Raw genomic sequence first — 10027 nt, 5'->3', positions numbered from 1 at the left:
ATTCATTTGTAGAATTTGTCATCGCTTTCAATCCACTTGCCCTGCCTTGATCCAAGCTTTCATGGTCTGAAGTCTGGATTATTGCAGGAGCCTCTTACTGGGCCTTTCTGCCAATAGTCTTTTCCTCCTAATCACGCTTCCTACAAGCTCACTAGAGTTGTGAGTTGATGAACATCTAACCCCATTTAAAAATCTGATTTCATATCCTTCTATGACTCTCTGTGGCCCACCAAACAAAGCACAAATTCCCATAGAAAGCCCTGCATCATAAGGCCCCAGCCCAACCTTCAAGCTTCACCTGTCCTACCACTCTGTCCCATGCATTCTACAGTCCAGCCATACCAAGCTTTTGCATTTTTAAAGCTCCTATGCCATAGTGCATGCTCACCCCACAGTGGGGAATGCTGTCCCTCCTTATCTACTACCAAATTCCATTCATGCTTCAAGACCCAAGTCCTCTGTGACCCAGGTCCTTTGAGAGCTACTGGCGCCATTGCTCTCCTATAATCCCATAGATCTATATACATATCTCTATTCAAGGACACAGAGGGTGCCAGGAGAGCACTAAATGGGGCATCTTCTGTCAGACTGGAAGCCATTCCTGGGAAAGGACTGAAGGGGATGCATTTGGAACCAGAAAGGTTAGGGATAGGCTATTGACTTACTCCAGGTGAGACGTGACGCTACTCTGCACTAAGGAGGCAGCACCAGAAAAGGCACAGTAGGGACCAAATTTAAAGACATTGGGATGGGGGGTAGGGGAGGGTGGGATCAAGTCATGTGACCAGATGACCCGTGAAATGTGAGGGTCCCTCCAGGGAGGAGTCTGGGTGAGCACAGGTCTGGGAAAGGTTTAGGTATGCAGATTCATGAGCCACTGATGGTCAGTTTTAAACGAAGCAATGGGAGAGCATGTGATCCCCAGGGAAAGAGTTTGAAATGAGGAAGGAAGGAGGAGCTCATGAGGGAAACTGAGCAGAAACAAGCAGAGAGAGAAGAGGAGCCCAGCACAGAAGCAGGAAGTAGAGGTCTGCTTAGTGCGTGGTACCTGGTAGATATGCAGATATTTGTGGAGCAAATCAATGAATCACTGTATTTAAATGACCCACTTAAAACTGAAAACATGGGAAAGGCCTTTCATAGGAACAGGAGCGCACCTACTATCTTCCCCTAACAGAATCTTCGGGGTATTTAAGACCAAGGAGAGAGGGCCCTTGCAGTTCAGTGGAGAGCAGGGAAAGCCGAGGGGAAAGGTGACTGAACTCGGTTCCATGAGTGAAGGGAGGACACATTCCTCACGGCCAGCTGAAAACATCAGGGAAGCCAATCACCCGCCAGCCTTGTGACCGGACAACCAAGGGGTCCGGGCTGCCTGTCACTATGTGAGCCAATTTAGCAGAGACAGGGTTCAATCATATATGAGCATTTATTCCAATACTACCAGCAGCATGGGAGAGCAGCAGGTCATCCACAAAAATCTGCTCTGCCCCCACCATAAGCCAGCTGCTTATATTGGGTAGAAGGTCAACAATGACTTGGGGAAGTAGGAATTACAGGCATGGGAAAGTACACATGGGATAATCATTACAGGTTGCAAGTCATGCGGGCTGGGGGGAGTTGAAAGAGGGTGGTCACCTTCAGGCACCCTGGGACCAGATTACAGGTAATAGGGGCTGGAAGTTATAAAAAGTAGGTGCCTCCTGGACTAGACTGTTTCAGCCACGAGGTTATAGATCTTTCCATCATGGTAGGCAGTTCCCGGGACAGGAGGATGGACTGCATTCCAATGTTAGCTCCCATGTCCCGGGGCGTACAACTCTCAGCCAGGTTTAAAATGTGCTTTCTCTAATCAGGACAGAACCATCAAGGTGAACAGAACATGGTTAATATTTCTTATAATGTTTGCTGGCCCCCAGTATTCTATTTCTGCCCCTAACAGCCTCACCACTGGTGGGAAACCTCCTTCCCAGCCTACAGATCTGATGCAGCACGAGCCACGCAGGAAACAAGGGAAATGGGGCAAGTCAGAGGCACCATGAGGGACAACCAGAGACTGAAATTCAGTGTGGGACCCTTGATTGAATCCTTTCAGTGATTTTCTTGGAACAAGTGGAGAAATTTCAAGATGGGCTAGCTATCGATGCTACCAGGGAATGGACAGTTCTCTTGGATATGATCGTGGTATTGAAACTGTCCTTGTTCTTACGAAATGCACATGAAAGTATTTAAGAGTGAAGTATCAGGCCCAGCTGGTGTGGCTCAGTGGTTGAGCATCGACCTATGAACCAGGAGGTCACGGTTTGATTCCCGGTCAGAGCACATGCCAGGGTTTCAGGCTCCATCCCCAGTAGGGGGCGTGCAGGAGGCAGCTGATCTATGATTCTCTCTCATCATTGATGTTTTTATCTCTCTTACGCTCTCTCTTCCTTTTTGAAATCAATAAAAATATATATATATATTTTTAAAAGAGTGAAGTGTCAGGGTGTCACTTTGAAGCAGTTTGACAAAAAAAAAGTCTATGAAAGAGATGAAGCACATACAGTAAAATAACAATTATAGACTCTAAGTCAGGGGTCCTCAAACTTTTTAAACAGGGGGCCAGTTCACTGTCCCTCAGACCGTTGGAGGGCCGGACTATAGTTTTTAAAAAAAACTATGAACAAATTCCTATGCACACTGCACATATCTTATTTTGAAGTAAAAAAACAAAAAGGGGAAAAAATACAATATTTGTATTTGCATGTGGCCCGCGGGCCATAGTTTGAGGACCCCTGCTCTAAGTAATGGATGTATGATCATCCATTATTCTTCTCAGTATTGTATGTCTAATATGTTTCATAATAAAATTTTGGAAAAAGAATGAGAAATATCAGCCAGAAACCTTGGACACTCATCTCCCCAAAGCAGTTCTGCAATATTCAGAAAGCAGGAGCCATATTGACTTCTGAGGAGTGATATAAAAGGCCAGCGTCCCAGAAAAGTGCAAAAAATGTTGGGAAACAACTACGGGAAGAATAACCTTAACCCACTTATATTTCAACACAGATTGGGAAACAACGGCTATGGAATTTCTTTGAGCATTCTTGAGCCTCTGTAACTTACTCCTGGGTTGAAGTAATGACTAGCTGGCATTCATTGCCCACTTTCTACATGCTAGCTCTGTGCTAAACACATCAGCACATTGAACACACACAATCGCTGCGAGAGGTAAGTACTATTATTTCCCCTTTTATAGATAAAGCAACCAAAAGTGTGTCCCCCCTCAAAAGGGTCAGCACCTGTTCGACCGCCCTATCTACATAGACCAGCCTAACTCCGGTCCTCACAAACCTTCTCCCCTCACCTTTCAGACTCATGTAGAAACGGAGCCCAACAGTTATCCGCCTGGGGTGCTGCACTAGCTCTTGGGGTCCCCCTACCCCCTGCCCACAGCTTTGTAAACTGTTCTTTATTCAACTGTCTCCTCAGATTATTCTACTTTGAGTGTGCCATCTACTTCCTGCTGGAATCCTGGCAGATAGTGAGGGGGGCGGGGGGGGGGCGGAAGAGGGAAGGAGGTAAACTGGAGAAATTTGAATCCTCCTAACAGTAAGATGGGTCAGGAAGCAACCCCAGTTGGTGGAAAAGGCAGCCCCTGAGGAAGGGAGCAGGGGCGGGGGGTGGGGGGAGAAGGGGAAGCAAATTGGCAAAACTCTGGGCATGGTAAAGCCACTTGGAGAACAATCTGGAAATAGCTCACAATAAAGTTGAAGGTACACACACCCTATGGCCCAGAAATTTCACCCCCGGCGGCTCTCTCTATATACATGCCCCGGAGAACATGTACGGAATTTTCACAGAAGAACTGTTTGTATTAGCAAAATTCTGGAGGCAACCTAAATGTCAATCATTCGATCCAAATAATGAAACAATACACCAGACGGAAAAACAAGTGAACTAGAACTCCATGTATCCACAGGAATGAGTCCACCAGATGTAGCTTTAAGCAAAGAGAGTAAGCTGCAGAAAACGCAGGGATATGCAGGAGCTACCTGCAGATACAGGTGGGATGCGTGCCAAGCAAACGCTGCATTGTTTAGGGATCCAGATTTATGCAGTGGAAGGATAAAAGGATGTCTAGGGATGATAAACAGCAAATTCAAGATGATGGGCACCCTTGGTGGAGAGGGAGGAGCATGGACGGGGAGACTCCCACAGGGGCCTTCAACTCCATTAGTGATGTTTTATTTCTCATGCAACATGATTAATAAAATAAATCACCTAAGCTTGATTTTATTATTCCTTGTTCCTTCTGTATGTCTTAAATACTTAATAATTTTGAGGAAAGGGAAGGAAAAAACTTCTGGAGGTTTCCAGGGAAAAGAAAGAGCCACCGGGGTTGCTGGACTCCACTTCTCACCATTCTTCACTGCCCTTTGACACTCACAGTAGCTCCAACCATCCAAGGTTTCAGGGGCCTCTGGACTCCAGGTTCATGAGGTGGCAGGGTCGTTCCAAAGCCAAATGCCAGCCCTGAGAATCTCAGAGGAAGCTCCACTGGGAAACAGGCAAGAAAGCAATTGAGCCTGGCCAATGTGGCTCAGTGGTTGAGCGTCGACCTATGAACCAAGAGATCACGGTTTGATTCCCGGTCAGGGCACATGCCTGGATTGTGGACTCTGTCCCCACTGAAGGGATCAAAGAAGGCAATCAATGATTCTCTTTCATCATTAATGTTTCTCTCTCTCTCTCTCTCTCTCTCTCTCTCTCTCTCCCTCCCTCCCTCCCTTCCTCTCTGAAATCAATAAAAATATATTTTAAAAAAAGAAAGGAAGGAAGAAAGGAAAGAAGGAAAGAAAGAAGGAAAGAAAGAAAGAAGAAAAGAAAAGAAAGAAAAAGAAAAAATCCAGTGAACAGCTTTCCTACTAGGAGAGATGATAGGGGTCAGGGCCAGTGTGGGTTGTGTTGATAGGTCCTTTGGAAATCACAAAACATTGCCTCCAGAACATGCTCCTAGGTCATTCTAAGGAGTCTTTCAGGGAAAAGAAATGGCCAGGTAACTGTCTCCCCACCTTACCAAGAGACTGACAAGACCTCCTCAGCTGCCGGGGTGGCGAGGAGCCCAGTGCTGGAAGGAAGCAAGGAGCTTGAGTCCCGGCCCCGCCACTGGCCTGGGTAACTTTGCACAAGTTACTTCACATTTTGAAACCCTGGTTGCATTCTGGGTTGGTCAATCCTCAGAGGATGGTTGTGAAGACCAGACGGACCATGTTTGTACATCGGAACAGTGCCCGCACAGGGCAGCATCCTCACGGCTCCGGAGGCGACGGGCCGAGTTATCTTGCTCTCACGCACGTTCCCAGGAAGCCTCCACCTTGGAAATTCTCCCTGACAGTTGGCCGTGTCCCGCCTCGGCCCCGACCAGGCGCTGGGTGTCCCTGCTGCCTGGGGCACTGCAAACAGTCCAAAGAGGGCCCTTCCAGAGGTCAGAGGTCACGTTGGTCTCCTGAACACATTCCTTACACCCCCAAAGCCTCTTTTCTCAAAAGCCCCAAGACCAACACCACCAGGTCAAGATATCTGCTGGATCGCCCATGCTACCATGGGGATGGGTGCTCCCTGGTGAGACCAGAAGCCCAGTCCCATGAGGCCACCTGGACAGGTGGTCAAAGTCAAGAGAGCAGTGGCCTGGACCCCTGCTCATACTGGTGGGATCGTGGCCCCAAGAAGGGGCAGTGGAGAGGGGGCGGAAGGACGGACTGCAACAACGTAAGGATGTGGCTGGAATCTCATCAGCCTCCGAACATTCCCCAGGCCTCTGTTTCCCACGTTCCCAAAGCCGATTTTTCACGAGGAGGTTCCCTTCTCTCTTCCTCTCCATCCTGCCCTTCCTTTCTGCCCAAATCCCTCTCCTTTGGAAACAAAGAGTTCTGCTTCTTGTCAGGAATGCTCTGGGAGCCAGGAACTCTTATCTCCCTCAGCAACATTCTGGCCAGTGCTTGGAATGTGACTTACGTTACTGAGCAAACACAGGACAAACACGCCAGGGCTTCCCGGTGAGCCCCAGGGAGCGGGACACTGCGCTCCTGGCACCCCTGCTTGGGAGCAGGGGCGATGTCATTGTGGTCCCCTGGTGCTGCCCGGGCTGGGCAATGTGGTGGCATCGGGAGAGTTTGAAGGGGGAGACATTTGGCTCCCCTGGGACTCGTGGCTAGGATTGCAAGCCTCGGGGCTGACTCACCCAACAAGGCTGGGTGCAAGCCAGGGAGCCACGGAAAGACTTTCTGGGTCACACACGCTGCCATGGGCCCTGCCAGCTCAGCCTGCTGGGGGCCAGCCAGGGCTCGCTGGGCAGGGAAGCGGGGCCCAGAGGGTCAAGACCTTTTAACCATTATTGAGGCTTTTTCTCTTCTGGGACAAAAACGCATTCCTCTCCGGAGGATGAATTACAAAGCAAACTGTTGCTGCCTCTCTTCAAAGGCCAGGAGGTTAGGAAAGGGCTCCTTCCCCGTGCGGAAAGCTTCAAAGGACAACCAGGCTGTCTGCTCCAGGCGGCTCCAGTGTCAGTCGCTACCCCCCTACCCTACCTGGAGCTTCTAGAGGCGGGACCCAGCCTCCTCTCCTTTCTCCATTATTTGCTGCAACATAATAAGAAATACTATAGCCGTAACCGGTTTGGCTCAGTGGATAGAGCATCGGCCTGCAGACTGAAAGGTCCCAGGTTCGATTCCGGTCAAGGGCATGTACCTGGGTTGCGGGCACATCCCCAGTAGGGGGTGTGCAAGAGGCAGCTGATCAATGTTTCTCTCTTATCAATGTTTCTAACTCTCTATCCCTCTCCCTTCCTCTCTGTAAAAAATCAATAAAATATATTTATAAAAAAAAAAGAAAAGAAATACTATATAGTCTGGCTGGTGTAGCTCAGTGGTTGAACGTCAACCCATGAACCAAGAGGTCACGGTTCGATTCCCGGTCGGGGCACATGCCCGGGTTGTGGGCTCAATCCCCAGTGTGGGGCGTGCAAGAGGCAGCCCATCAATGATTCTCTCTCATCATTGATGTTTCTATCTCTTTCTCCCTCTCCCTTCATCGCTGAAATCAATACAAATACTTATTTGCTAATATGCATGCATACAAGTCCTTTGGTTGCTCTCTAACCTCCCCCCCACTCCCACCTCCCCTGCCATTTGTCTCTGGATCTATTTTTGTTGCATGCATATTGGCATAACCAATGGACACAGACACTGGGCCGGTGGGGGCTTGCCCAGGGTGGGAATGGCTGGGGGAGGAGGGGGTCCAATCAGGGAAAAGGAGACATATGTAAAACTTTAGACAATAAATTTAAAAAATAATAATAAATAAATAAAATATTTTTTAAAAAAGAAATATATAGATAGATATAGATTATATAGATATGGATATAGAGATGGAAATGGAGATGGAGATGGAGATGGAGATGGAGATAGAGATTATATATATTGATCTCTGCCTGCTCCTTCCTGATGCAGAACTCTTCAAACCCTTGGGATTTCCTGGGCGATAGAAGTGTCTTTTGTTGTCCTGAGGTGACTCTTGGTGGCCTCCTGGGTGGCCCCCGGCTGGGAGCCAATCACCAGAAAGACCAAGCCGTGATTGCAAACCTAGAATTTTCACCCACCAGGGCGGTGACGGGACTGGAGATTGAGGTAACAATCCCCCGTGCCGACTGAGGAAACCTCGTGCGAATCCCTAAACTACAGGTGTGGAGAGCTTTGGCCTGGGGAACACACGGGTGCAGGGAGGTGATGCCCCAGCCCCACGGGGACAGGGCTCCTGCACTCAGAACCCCCGGGTCTTCGCCCCACAGACCTCTTCCCGTGGCTGCTTACCCGTGCCCTTTATCACAGCCTTTATCATAAACCACGAAACATAAGTGAGTGTTTCCCTGGGTTCTGTGAGCCATCCCAGCCACTCACCAGCCCCGAGGGGGGACTGTGGAAACCCTCACTCTGTAGCTAAGTGCATCCGAAGCCTGGGCGTCCTGGGGACCACGACTTGAGACTGGTGTCTGCAGTGAGGCGCCTGGTGGGACTGTGCCCTTGAACCTGTGGCGTCTGATGCTGACTCCAGCTAGTTAGTGGCAGAAATAATTCTAGGACACCCGCTGGCATCAGAGAGCTGGGAGATGGGTAGGTGCGGGGTGCCGGGGGGGGGGGGGGCACACATTTCATGTTATAAGTAGGGAAAGTCTTCCTTTACCCCTATCCCTGCCCATGGGGACATTTCCATTATTGGCAATGGCTGTCATGGGAAACAGAAGGGGTGACAAAAATAACAAGCCCGGGGACGTGGCAGCATTTTGTGTAAATTTATGAAGGTCTTACAATTGCTGACTTGGAGCTTAGACACTCGCGTGAGCCCCTGCAGAGCCTTCCGCGCTTCCCCCAGCCCATGGGGTCACCTGGGCTCCTCGGGCTCAGGCCTCCCTCTCCAGAACCTTTATCAAGGGCTGAAGCGTGTCCAGGCCCCACTCTGGACCCTTCCCCGACCCCTCTCCGTGCACAATGGGCTCCGAGAAGCCATTCTCCCTGAGGCCCCGCCGGAGAGGCCCGGGGAGGGGCCCTTTCCTCTCTGACCCGCAGCGGACACCCGACAATCGTCTCCCAAAGATTCAGCCACAACTGTGCCTAGAAACCCAGACTGCTGAGGCCAAAACACCCTGAAGGAACATTAAATAGTAACCCTACCCTCTCACCTCGCAGACAGGAAGCGGGATTCCCGGAGAGGACCTCAGATCTGACACCAACACAAGTCTCTGGACTCGCAGTTGGATGTTATTCAAAACGCATCCCACCCCTCCCCTTTGGTTGCTAACACTGTCCAACCAAAACAGAACTGGGAAGCGAGAAACATTCTCCCAGCAGAATGAAACTTGGGGTTTCCTCCTAAGGCAGGTACCCAGAACCCCTGCACGGTAGACCCTCTGGCCCCTCCTGTGCCTCGCCCCTCACTCGAGGGGTCCAGGTGGCCCCAGCGGCCTTCCTGCTCCTGCTGGTCCCAGGCGCCAGCCTGCTGCTCCTCTGCTGGATGGTGGACGGCTCCTGCCCCTTCAGCAGGGCTGTGTCCCAGCCAGGCTTTCCCGGGTCACACCCCACACACCCCACACACCCCACACACCCAGACCTCAGTTCTTCTGTGCGTCGGTTCCTCTCTCCTTGGCACCCACCACACCCGCCACTGTGCTGCCTCGTTTGCTCTGCCTCCTCAGCCAGCTGCATGGGATGGGACTGTGCCTGCCCACTCACCGCTACACCACAGCCCCCAGCTCCGTGGCTGCACATGGTGGGTGCTCAGTAGATTTGGGCAGCGTGTTTGTAGACGAGATGAAGTCACCGAGGCAGGACACAGGTTTAAATACTTACAACTTTATTAGGAGAAGGCTGTTGTCCCCGCAGCAGCCAGCCCCCTGTATACACAGTATACACAGCCCGGCGGTACCCGGTCTCCCATTCCCTGCAGAACACGGAATGCAAAGGAACCAGACACAGAGGGGGCTCCATGATGACGGTGCCTTCCAGGCCGGAAACACGCGCATCTCTGCACCAGTGCCCACCCCACCCCGCAGCAGGGCCAGGCCATGCGCTCAAACTCCTCCAATCAGTGCACACGGTGGGCAGAGGGGGCAGAGGGCTCCTGAGCCCAGGTCCTTCCTGGGCCACACCCCGCAACAGAAGTTGCTGGAGCCCCCAGAATGCTCCTCTCCTCCCACTGGACATGAGACACCACCTTAGCTTTTTATCCCATCCCTAGATGCCCGTGCCTTGAGGCTCAACTGTGCTTGGCCTTGGAGAGCACGGTTGGATTCGTGAAATGGTCAAAGTCAGGACCAACCTCCCAAGTTGTCTTGGTCATACTTCTTTTGCAAAGGAAAAAAAAAAGGAAAGAGAAAAACATCACTGCAGACAAGGACAGCGTGACGCAGCCTGTGTCAGAAATAGACTGGTTATCCCTCCTTGGCATGACTCAGAAAGCTGCTCTGTGAAGGGCCAAGTACCCCACCGACGGCAGC

Source organism: Myotis yumanensis, unplaced genomic scaffold (genome assembly GCF_028538775.1).
Source record: "Myotis yumanensis isolate MYYU_CA2020_CCGP unplaced genomic scaffold, mMyoYum1.0.hap1 SCAF_19, whole genome shotgun sequence".
NCBI classification, from domain to species: Eukaryota; Metazoa; Chordata; class Mammalia; order Chiroptera; family Vespertilionidae; genus Myotis; species Myotis yumanensis.
Note: the sequence above shows the minus strand (reverse complement) of the source record.